Genomic DNA, 13,008 nt, shown 5'->3' on the forward strand with positions numbered 1-13,008 from the left:
TGCTTTTAGACATTACAGCTTTCTTCGTTACTTCAGCATGACAATTAAATCTGTTTTGGGTTTGTGGTAATATGTCTGAAGATGTTCACATGAATTCATACACCTATATAAATTTGTACATTTGCCAACCTCACACTGTGGTTGTTGTTCATGAAGCTGATAAAAAGCCAGCCAAAAATATTATTGGATTATTTAGATATGCAGAATAAAAAAGAAAAAGAAAATGTGCCCAGGGGCCTGTCACAGAGTTGTTTTTACTCTACGCTTCACTCTCTTATTATCACTACTGGGACGTTGTTGGCAAATAAATGGAGCAAGGTATCTAATTTTTCTACTTGAATTTTTTAAATTATTAATAATTTTTATTATTGTTATTATTATGAATCAGTACAGAATTCACCAAAATTACTGTCAATAATTTGTGCAAAGTGGGTGATTTAAAGATCTTACACTTTGCTGGATCTCTCATCCATGCACTGGCACTTACATGTAAAACCTGCATTTTTAAAATTACTGTAATTAAAAAGTAATTTGTTATTACTATTTTGATTTTGCACTGATTAAACTATTAAACTGATTTTGTAGTGTAAGTTTGTAGTTCTGGGTCTTTAAATGCTGCTAATTTTGATTAACTTCTTTGCAGATTCAATAAAACCAGTTAAGAGTATGATTTCAGAGTTATTTCTGTATAGGGGTGTTAAACGCAACGCCCGGGGAGCCAGATTCGGCCCAATGAGGACTCCATTCCGGCCCACTGGATGGCTTTAGAAAATATGAAGGACAGCATAAATATTATTACATAAACTTTATAATTATATCACCATTTGGGTGATGCAATTTCACACATTTCTTACAATTTAAGCCCAAAGAGTCATACTGAAAGATTTATTTCATTAACTACAGCAGCATGTTTTTATCATTTGGAAAAACTGACACGTATCGCTGAAATTGCTTTTTTTCCTTCCTTATATTGAGATATCAGGGATTTAATGTGTAGTTAACTTTTACAGAAAGGGGAGTTTCAAGGTCTGGCCCACTTAAGATCAAAGTGAGGTGTATGTGACCCATTATATAAAATGAGTTTGACATGTCCTCCACTATAATCTGAAGGTATCCATTAATGTAGCTTGAAAATTAGTTTTTCAAATAATTAGCTGTTAAAAATTGAGCTATTTTTGGTGGTTAGTTTTGTTTTGACCAAAGGAAACTCGTGAAAAGTCAAAGCCCTGCTTCGTGGATGTTTTTAAATGGCCCAGTCTTTGAGTGTGGCATACTCCGGGGCACAAACACACAGTGACCAGAACCTCCTTCCCTGACCTCATCCCTAAATGCCACCAGACCGTCTTTGGTTGGGGAGTGGGGCTCATTATTGGTCTTCGTTAAGTTTATCTTTCTTTTCTCTGCGTGGGCAGGTGTGTTTATTTACCTGCTGGCTTGAGCCCAGGCGGGAATGCTCGGCTCTATTCCACAAGCCCGGTGAGGGTGGGCCGTACCACTGTGGCGTCAAAGCAGAGGGCTGAGCCAGAAAATAGAAGCCCGTTGTTTTTTCTCTCGACGTCTCGTCAGCTTTTATCACATCCACACCGTAGCTGTCACCATCTTTCTGTACATTACCCTTTGTCTGAATGAAAACAACCCACTTCACCGAGACCCGCTGTTGACTTACCGGCAGATGACTTTAAAAACACCCCTAAAACCTCAATGGCTCCATCTTGCCTTTTGAGTGACCGCTGAGTATTTTTTCTCTCCCGTGTGCTGAATGTTCCTCCTGCTGGAGAAAAGGAGAAAAAAAACCCCAACGCCGGTGGACACACAGAGAAGGAAGGCGCAGTGGAAAAATAAAGGAGGTGGAGGAAAAGTGAAGTAACAGGAGATTAGCGGGAAGCTTGGAAGGACAGGCTGGGAAGAGAGCGAGGAAAAAATTACGGAGAGCGAGACTTGTCGTACAGATACAAATATATTTTCTACGTCCCACAATTTTGCTCGAAGATTTTTTTGTATTCCCCACTTGCTGAATAAACGGTGAGTTTAGTTTATTTTCTTCTATATTAATAAATGAGTTATTGCCGTAATTAATTATTTTAAGAAAATCTCTTTGTGTCCTCCTGGAGAAAGTCTGGGAGTAGCCTTTGTGGTTAGTCAGTGTTCATTAAACAGCAGTGCAACAACAAAAACAAAAACAAACAAAGAAAAAAAACGAAGAAGAAGAAGAAGAGAAAAAGGGTGGTGGGATTCGGGGGTATTGTTTTGTGTTGGTGAACTCGGTGCCAAAAATGCACAGAGATGCGAGGATGTAGTCCGCACCGTTCAACAACAATACAGCAACCGAACAAAAACTCAACAAACGTTACGCCTCTGGGCCAGATATGTGCTCACTTAATAAGAGGAGTGCTAATAAACGCCAACAGTATGCTTTAAGTTGTAGTTTGGTGAGAGTGAGCCCGTGACAGAGGGAGTGCAGTGCGCGTTATTGACACGCACATGTGGCATAGCCAGCGGGTCTTTGTTGCCACCCCCCTCTCTCCCAGCCTCCTCTGTCGGTCATGACTGAACCAGACATGACTGCTCAGTGGCACGGCTCAAATCTCCCGTACACAGAATTAAGGCCACTATTGACATGTTCATATACATACCCCCCTACCCCGCCCCCCACCTTTTTATTTGTGTCTACGCCTTTCAGCAGGCGTAGACACAAATAAAAAGGCTCTTTCAAGGCTCTTTCTTTGTGGTGTTTTCCAGTTAGGTGTCCTTACTGGGCAGCAGCAGTGGGAATTTCGGGGCTCATACTTTTTTTTTTCTTAGATGGAAAGCTTTGGGCTTGTCTGTGTGAACAGGGGGACTTGGGGGGCGGGGGGGGGGGGGGGGGGGGGCTTTTGTGGAGTAGTAATCTGCTGATAAGAGGGGAGCGAGGAGGGTGTTGTGGTTCTTTGGAGAGGGTGTGTAATATGTGTCAATGTCAAATGGAGGTGTGTCTCTTGTGAGTGTTCACGGGCCGTGTTATTGCGCGAGTAAAACAAGAAATTGAGTGAAAATGTGCGTTTCGCATTCCTTTTACGGAATATCTTCGAGCGCGAGTGGAAATGTTTTGCTTTAGTGTGTCGTGCCCAAACCAAGGACACGCACAAACGCGCACGCACACACACACACACACACACACACACACACACACACTGTTCTGTCTACACACTGCTCCAAAGACAGTTCTTTTCTGTCTTTACTCTGCCGCGAGCTACACGAACGCACGCACGCGCCCAAGTAGGCTCGCGCGCAGATTCTGTGAGTCATACCGCATTTGGAGACTCGCGGCCTCGCTGCTCTTTGAGTGAAGTGGAGCCCCCTGCTGATAACGCGCGCGCGCACAGACAGGCTCATCTTCTGGGGGAAGAAAAAGTGAACGTTCGTTCCAGAACTGTTCAGGCTGTGAGACGTGGACATGCAGCGTTACGCAAGCGCACCCAGACTCTGCAAGTATGGGGTGCGCGGAGATGTACATAGCCCAGAAACACGGCCACACGGCAGGAGTGTATTGTTTCTCTTTTGCCGGTGGGTGTGGTGTTACCAGGAGCCAAGTCCAAATTTGTGTCGGTGTATTCAAATAAAACTAAAAGAGAAATGATGGCAATAACGACAATCAGCGTTGCAGTGACGACATAGTTGAAAAAAGTTACTTCCTCCTTTTTTTTGTTTTAGAGTATTTTAAACGGTTAGTTCACCCAAATGTCAGAGTTTTGGTCTTATCTGCTGATGCTTTGTGTTTGTGTATATATATGTGTGTGTGTGTGTGTGTGTGTGTATGCCTCTTGGGGGTTGGGTGGTATATGTGTGTTTGTCTTTTTAAAAACAAGCCCTTTAATGCATTTCATCTGTTATTTTCTGTGGGTCTTTAATTATTTTGTGGAAGAGTTTTATCATTATTAATAAAAAGCGTTATGACGCCACATGTCAGTACTCTGAGCGGCCTCATCCACAACAACAGCAATCGGGTTGTGCTGGTGTGGAGGAGGGCAGACACAAAATGATATATCAGAAGTGTAGCAGAGGAAAGCTGAACAGTGTGCGTGCCCAGATAACACTCTGCCTCAGCAGCTCTAAACTGTACTTTGATGGAATTTCATACTGTTTGCATTTCCCATATTGACCATTCACCTACAGTCAGAACTGACACATTTGAGAGAGCTGCAGAAAACAAAATCCTGGCACTTCCTTTCAGGGCTTTGAACATGAAATAGTTGTATTTGAAGGAGGAGATTTTAAAATACAGAACGATTGTGATATCTAAACATCTGTAACACGCTAAAAAAACAAGTCAGTGTTTGTATTTTGATAATATTCTAGAAGTTCAGTGTGCTAGGAATAAAACAAGCATTTCCTGCCTTTTTACTGCACTAAATATAGCAGCTGTGCACTTGTCATTCATGTTTAGGCTTAAAATTTAAATTGCAAATCATACACTGTAAGCTCATGAAACAGGCGCGGGTCCAAGCTGCATGTGAATATACATATATACACACACACACATATATATATATATATATATATATATATATATATATATATATATATATATATATAAATATATATATATATATGCACACACACACACACACACATATATATATATATATATATATATATAGAGAGAGAGAGAGAGAGAGAGAGTGGTGAGCTGACTGGAGCATTAAACATTGACCTACCCGGTAATAAATCAACACTAAAACATCACTAATGAAGTGCTGTTTTGATTCTGCAGCTTACTTACTTCAAATGGTTTCATTATGTTTCTTTATGTGTCTGACGTTGAATAGACTTATAGATCCATGCTGGTGTGTCTGAGAGCAGAGTGCTGTGTTGGAAGACTTGCTTATTGACTTCAAAGTGTTTCTGGTGCTCTAATCTGTTCAGCGTCAGAACATTATAAAACACTGGTTATTTATAGAGGACATGAGAACAAATTGTTCCGCTGTACATCTTTTTATATTGATATAGGTTCCACAGCTGATGAGCTGCAGACACTGTGACTGTGAGACACCAGTAACATCTATTCTCATTATATATTCTATATATATTTGGTAACATTTCTCTAAGACTATGTTAAATGTCAGCCTCGTGATCAGCTCAGTTAAGCAGCAGGATGGTGTTACTGTGAATGAGCGGGGCTGTTGACTTTTCACAGGAGACATTTATTTTTTTATTTATTTTTTTGGAAGCTGTGTCAAACACATCTGTCAGGGCCAAAAATAAACCCTTCAGCTGGAACGGCTGCCCTTTGATCTGATGGTACAAGAGTATTTGTGTTCTGGACACACAAGTAATCCAAGGAGATAAACTTGTTGACATCATTAAACTGTGGTGAACAGTGACAGTCTGCGTGGCACACACTTTATTTTGCTCAGTGTTGCTCTTCTGTAGCTTGCAGGATGCTCGCCACTGTAAAAACTACACATGGTGACTATTGTTCCTGCACCAGCAAACCTGCTGGCTACTGAACAACTTGACGTCATTATAGATTAGTTATTCTGTGGGGTTTACATGGATTGTCAATAACAATTTGACTTTTTGCCCTTCTGGGAAGTCAGCTTAAACATGCTCAATGTTTTATTAGTTTACTGTTTTTAGTTTATTATTATTTAAGTTTATTGTAGATGGAAGGCGTTAGACCTTTGTTTTTATACGCACATGACGGAAAAAGCATGGCGGTGACGGAGAATGAGAAGGGCGGAAGCGGATCGTTGAATGAAACAGATGAACCAGAATTGGTTTGTTAAAGTGGTTCAGTGGTGTGTAACTGGTTTGGTTTTTGTCCATCAGATACACACCAAAGCACAATTTTTGGAAGAACATGCAAGCGGGCCGAATAACCTGCACGGCGTCAATGCGTTAGTGCCGTCCAGCCCCACATCTCTGTTAACTCGCTAACGGAGATTTGCCTCGTTACCGCCATAACCGCGTTAACGTCATTTTAACGAAGTTAACGCTGTCAGCACTAGTATTAATATGACTTTGGGAAGCTACGAAGCTGCACTGCTTGATGGATTATCGGAGCATTACGGCTACCGTAGTCAGGAGCCTCGCGGAGTGGTACTGTGCTTCAACATAATATTACCGTATTGTGTGTGTGTATAACCTCTTTTTAAGTTTTGTGGATATTATACATGGTTATGCTGAGGATATGTCGGCCAATTTCCACTAGAAATGCCTTTTGGTTAAACTGTCAGCAGGGAATTTGCATTTGCACTGTTAAATATTTATATAGCTTTAATGCACATAAAAAACAGCTGCTTCTTCAAGTGAAAATACATTGATGTTTTGGTTTTTTTTGCACTAATAAAGTTGTGGAGTTGTAAAGTGTTTTGTCTTGTGTCAATTATATCATCAGTTAAATTGTTATTGCAAAATTTCAAATGTATATCGTGATAAACATTTTTGGCCATATTGCCCTGCCCTGTTGCACAGTGACTTTTACAAAATGACAAACACAAACGGTGACCAGCCCTTTTAGAAAAAGAAAATAAATCTGGCACACGTCAACAATACAAACTGCCAGTTGACAGCATGCCATTTTATGATTTTGTTCTGCCTTTCATTATTTTATGATTGTTTTTCATGATTTCATCTTTGTGCCTCTTGCTGTACTGTTCGTGGGCATCTCTCTCTGCAGTACTTCCTAGCCGAAGAATTGTAAAATATTATTACATTTATCATTAGTATCAATATAGTATTATAAAATACATACTTACACATAAAACTTTGAATTATTCTCAAATTGTATATAAAGTATTAAAAATTAAAGTAATTACTCTGCTAAGAAAATGTTTCCCATCACTATTAAATGAATCAATAATACTGTTGCACATGTTGAGCTAAAATAATTGGCATTCTGCTTAATCTACAGTAATGCATCATACTGTATACCCATATGGAAAAGATATATATAAATCTTATAAAGTTTGTATCTGTCTTGTGTGAAACTTGTATGAAAAGCATACAAGAGTGAAAACACATATAAGATCCCTTGAAAAACTATATAATGAAACTTGTATGTTTTGGATACTTACTAAAACAATATATGAAAGTAATGAGAAAGTGGCCACTTTCATGAGTAAATCAGATATGTTTTTACTATTTCTTTTCCATATGTGTAAAGTCAAAAGGGCAAGTACAAGAAATATTTTAAAAGAACAATGTATAACAATATAAGCCAAACAAACTAGTATGTGAGATATATTTGACCGTTTAACTGCCAAAATCTAGCAGTAAAAAAAAGAAAAGACAAATTAAGGTGGTGTGTTAGCGAAAAAGTTTAGTTCATATTCTTAACCAACTGATCTATTTTATATGCTAATGGGAAAATGCTGGTGCATCTTGCACCTGTTTACCTTTTCTGTTTTATTCAACCAGACATGGCAGGAGTTGTGTCTACCATCAAAGCTTCCTTACTAACGTGCCACAGGAGTTTTTAAAAAGTTATTCACACTACAGTGAAAGCACACAGAGCATGTTTTTAATGGATACAGACACACCCTTGAAAATGACAGAAACTACAGATCCCAGTGGCTCTTACTCAAGCAGAGGCAAGCCTGCTTTTAGAGACAATACCCAACTGATAGCAGTAATTTACTGGATAAAAGCAAAGGAGATGGAAGGAGAAGCTTCGGTACATGTTAACAACAATGGATGTCTGTTGTTAGATTTCGCAGGGCAAGCACTGCTTGATACCTTGCATGTCCTGAAGGAATAGCACTGCTATTTAGTAGTTTGCCTCCCCTCACGAGGTATCACCAGGTGCTGGAGTGATGGTAACCAGTTGGAACGTTTTACCCAACATTAATAACTACAAGAAAAAATGTGAAGATGTAGATAATAGAACTAGAAATAGAACACACGAAGTTTTGTAATACACAACATTAAATATTGCATAAATTAAATTTGCTTTATAACAAATAGTCTTCCTGAGCTATCAGTGAAAACTCGGTCAAGCATATTTAGACTGTCACCTTACCTGTTTACTCTACCAATATTAACATTTACTCTTGCGGTGTTTGAGAGTCTATCAGTGCTGACCGCTGGGAATGATGATATGCCTGAACTGTCAGAGTTGGAAGACAGACCATTGTTTATTTCTTACCTTGAATATTGGAGAAAATTGATTCATATCTGGAAATTTCAGAACTTATTTTCAAACTTGACACCACTTCATTAAAACAAATATAAAATGATTTGTTTTTCATCAATTTGATTTAAAAAGAAAGGTATTGAAGATACTCGAAGTCCTGTTATGATTTAAACTGAGGGACAGTGAAATCGTCACCAAATACCCTACATGTTTCATCATCTTAAATTGTATGTCCCTAAGGACTCATGCATGTTTCCAAATAACTATCACTGATAATGCTGGAAGGGAGATGAATGTGTGTATGTGCAGCAATGTGGGGCAGTAAACAGCTATAATTGGACTCTGACTATTGCTTCAGAGGTGCATTCATGTCCCAGAATATCAGGAAAGTAAATGCTCTTGTCATCTCCACTGCTCAGAAATAGCCTTTATCCTTATGTTGAGTCGTTGACAACGCTGAAATGATCTCCGCTACAGTACGTGCCAGCTGTTGGGTGAATACAGTCTTTCTGTAATTGTGTAGCTGTGTTACTAATGCTTAAAAGTTAGGTGTCATTGCAGCAATGGACTGTGTTTGATGATGTTTCAATGCTGATATGGAGCTGATGTTTACATCTGTGGGTGTAACTGCCTGTTAAGTCTACGAGTTTTATTTTACTGTGGGGTTTGTTTATCACTCTTTGTTTATAGCAGAGTTGCCAAAAAGTGTTGGATGGCTTATAGCCAGTTTAATCTCTTTGCCACTCGAACAAAAACATAAACATTGTAGATCATTTTAAATAAGTGAGAAGGAAATCAATATCCATAACAGAAAAGCCACAAAGGCAGTTCTCACTTTACAATGCAAATGTCAAAAGTTCTACAATTGCTAAGAAGGAAAAGCTGCTCAGCTTTTAAGAAAATGCTAACAATTGTATTGGCTAGTCGGTGAATATATTGCAGATATTTCATCCACGAGTGGAGATAAGGAGTAAATTATAAAAGCAGTCTAAATATAGGACTGGCACATGGGTTAGCAGATAGCTGGCAAATACCAGTATATTGAGCAATGTGTGATGTGTTTCTCATGTGTTTCGAGTTGTTTTTAAAGGGAAAATTGGCAATCTGATGAACAACACGGTGCAGCATCTGCATGGGAAAAAATCTGGGGATAACATACTGAATTAAATTATACAGGTGCACTTCAGTGTGTAGGGAGCTAGTTAGCAGAACTGGGATAGCTTGTTCGAGAATTTAATTTTACAACTGCCAAATGGTATATCCATCCATCCATCCATTCGCTACCGCTTATCCTTTTCAGGGTCGCGGGGGGTGCTGGAGCCAATCCCAGCTGTCACATTCACGCGCACATTCACACCTAGTGGCAATTTGGATTATTCAATTAACCTATCCCCACAAGCTGCATGTCTTTGGACGGTGGGAGGAAGCCGGAGTACTCGGAGGGAACCCACGCAGACACGGGGAGAACATGCAAACTCCACACAGCCACACGGCCTGATGGTGGAATTGAACTCAGGACCTTCTTGCTGTGCGGCAACAGTGCTAACGACTGTGCCACCGTGCTGCCCCAAATGGTATAATTAATGTAAAATCTTCAATCACAAAATAATTCTTAATGACCTCATAAACATGAAGCAATATTTTGAGTCAAATTCAACTGAAATAGCTTCAAATAGATTCAAAGGATTATTCATTAGAATTATTAAGGAAAATACAAATGAACTAAATTTCATTTCATGAGAGTCCATTAAATGTAATGTTTTACATTGTACTTATACAAGAAATTTAAATGAAAAATGTAATGTAAGTAATGTAATCAAATTACATAGAGTAATAAAGTAGAATTTAATGTCAGAAATTGTTGTTTTTTTAGCTTGGGATGCATCCATGTGATCAAAAATATCATGAAGAGAAGCCTTAGTGGAACTACTGTATGTTGATCACTTAGTAAAATACTTAATAGATAAGACATCACAGCCCAGTTGTATAATTACAGAAAAGATTGGATTGTTATTTAACAACAATGATTACTTTCAGATTGAGATTTGAGATTATGTTGAACATAGTGAAGAAAATACAGTTTGTAATAACAAGACAGAGCTACTTTTTTAAAAGAGAGAAATTAATGTGTTACAAGAAGAAAACCCTTCCTAGCCTTTATATACAGAGTATAGCCCAGCTGAGTGCAGCTACTGTAAGTAATGTTGTCTAGTGTTGAACTTCTGCCTTTTGGCACCAGCAGAAACACTGATTCTTCTGTGTTGACAGATTCATCTGTGTGTTAAAACCCAGCCAGCGTTACATGAAAGACAAAGATACAAAATAAATATTGAAATTTTTGCTCACAGGCTGCTAAAAATTTATTTATTTATTTTTAATTAATCAATTTATTTATTTTGGATGGTAACCAAAGTGCGCTGAGTGCAGCTGAAATGATTTCCTTACTCAGACCTGTATTTTTGGCTGCGTACTGGGATTATTTTTATTTTTATGATTATTATCTGTTTATAGCTCTTAAAGAAGAAGGAAAACCAACAGCAGAGCATTTCATAGTTTCCTGAACAGCATAATGACAGCCAAAAACACATAAAAAAAGAACAGAGATTTTTTTTATTGAATCGTTTTAAATGTGTTTTTACAGAAAGCCGAAATCTTCATCTACCACCATTTCAGATTAATTTCTACAAACTGTGAGATTCATTGTCTGTTTAAATTTTAAAATCACACGGGGCTATCAAAGCAGTTCTGTTTTTAACATTGCCTGTGCAACTGCAGATGGGCCGGTTACTGCGATATGACACCTGCTATAGCTGTTTGGCACACCAGTACGGGCATTAGTAATATGAGCTTAGTTGTATTTTTACCGAACTGCCTGAAACGACACAGAGCGACGCTTAACTTCTGGAAATTTAACATCAGGCAAGTGAGATTAAATTGGGACAATGCGAGTGGCACTGTGTTTATGATATCAATTGTTATTGGCCGATGTTGGCGTCTAGGGCAGATGAGTATGTGTAGAAATATGGATTTGTATTTTTTATATCCTGTGTAGGTGTAAACGAACGTAACAGTCTCGGCATCTGGGTCAGCGTGTATGGATTTTATATGTGTAGGTGGGTGAGATTACAGCAGCCGGCATATAGAAGCATCTAGGCCAGAGTATGTGTGTTTGTTTGTATCAGGACAGCTCAGTCCTTAGCCTGATGGTTAGAGTCCTGATACAGATAGGCCAGGCAGCACAATGCCCTGTCTGTTTCCACAAGTCCAAACAGGCCTTCACAACACCCTATTTATAGACAAGCGCCCTGCCTGAGCTCATTCATATTTCTTCAGTTGGACGTTGGGAGTAGAGCATGCTCAGATGTTTGTTTTTTTCCCCCTCAGCTGAACTCTGTGGTGAAAATTTTAAGCCTCAACCTAAATATGTCAAAAAGTGCGCCCAGTCTGGTGCTGTCAGAGGCGTGTTACATAATCTGGGATGTTTGTCAATAGCTCCTCATGCAGAGGAAGAGCTGAGCTGGGCAGAAAATGAACGGCACAAACATGGCATCAGGGGTAATGCTGTACCCTCTTGGTATGCACAGTTTCCATGTGAGGGAACGAGCACTACAACATAAATCTTATTTAGAAGGGAATAATTTAGCATGGTAGCAGCATTTACTGATTTGTATTTAGAGAGTACTAATCAATGAAAATTTGTCACCTGCTGTAATAATAGCTCCAAATCAGTCATTCCTCATCATGTCAATTTTCTCCAATATGCTCTGTGACAAACACACGGTAACGGGGATGAGAAGCTTTTTGGCATACATTTGGCTTCTCAGGCGCACATCCAATCTATTATTAACTTAGTCATATTTCATTTAACTTGATAGTCAACCACAAACATGGTAATGCCCTCATTAAATGTTCATATCTGAGATGATAATGCTGACTGACTGATGTCATTTCATAATCTTTCTGTGCAGCCATTACTGTTCAAATTCCTGCTGAAAGTTTTGTTTTTTTTATTTCGCAAAGGAAAAGTAAACAAAAGGGAAGTAGGCCAGTAATGACTAATTGATTGAGAAGCAGGCAGCTGTCTTCAGTGTGACTTCTATATCCGGCAGTTTTTGGTGATATTGTCACTGTTAAATCCCTTAAAAAAGAAGCCAAAGCTTCTCTGACATTAACATCAGCACAAAAAACTGTGCACTGGGAGCTTCATGGCACGAGTTTGTAATGTTGGTAAAAGTCTAGTATGTAGGTAGCATTTTGTCCATTTAGAATATGTCTTTACTCTTTTTTTAAGAATTTGTTGTTCTACTCTTGGTTAGAGGTTTTGTAGATGATAAGGATGATAAGATGACAGGATTTTAATGAATAAATCCAAAAACATGTTCAGAGTCTTTGAGTCTTTGCGCGAAATTATGTTGAATGTACTGGAGTAGTGTTTTAGTCACATTTTTGGCTGTTCATTGTTTTGAACAAAGCGAGTGATGTAAGTCACGTTTTATGTCCACATTCCTTTTTTTAAAATTATATATTAGAGACTGGTGATCTGACATGCTTACATAGTAGGCAGATTGTCAGATTTTCAAATGAATAATACAGATTACCTTTTACTTTGAAGGCTCAGCTGCTGCTAATCAACAAACTCTGTCCCGTCATGTTTTCTTACCTGCAGGTTAGCTGTGCCACTGTTGTTGTGCTCTATGATGTCATTCAGATCTAGTCATTGTCACATCCTGTAGATCGGTTCCATTGTCTTGGACGGCAGTTGGCGATGGTAGTCCCTGTTCTGCTCTCCAAGCTCTGTGGGCGTAGCAACACATGAAGAAGTCCTCCACTTGGTGGTGGTTGTAGCTGGAGTGGCCCACCATTTTGCCAGATATCTCTCAGAGAGGATTAACCCA

At 38.9% G+C, this 13,008-nt stretch overlaps 1 protein-coding gene across 1 annotated transcript in view; it reads left to right on the forward strand.

Moving 5' to 3' along the window:
* Positions 1-1,588: 1,588 nt before the first annotated feature.
* The window catches only part of ndrg2 (NDRG family member 2), a 48,532-nt gene continuing 37,112 nt past the window's right edge, over positions 1,589-13,008 (forward strand). The window contains exon 1 of the mRNA XM_085141024.1: positions 1,589-2,022. The gene's annotated coding sequence lies outside the window, so the exon portion shown is untranslated. The remainder of the gene's footprint in view (positions 2,023-13,008) is intronic.

Source organism: Neolamprologus multifasciatus, chromosome 3 (genome assembly GCF_963576455.1).
Source record: "Neolamprologus multifasciatus chromosome 3, fNeoMul1.2, whole genome shotgun sequence".
Classification (NCBI taxonomy): domain Eukaryota; kingdom Metazoa; phylum Chordata; class Actinopteri; order Cichliformes; family Cichlidae; genus Neolamprologus; species Neolamprologus multifasciatus.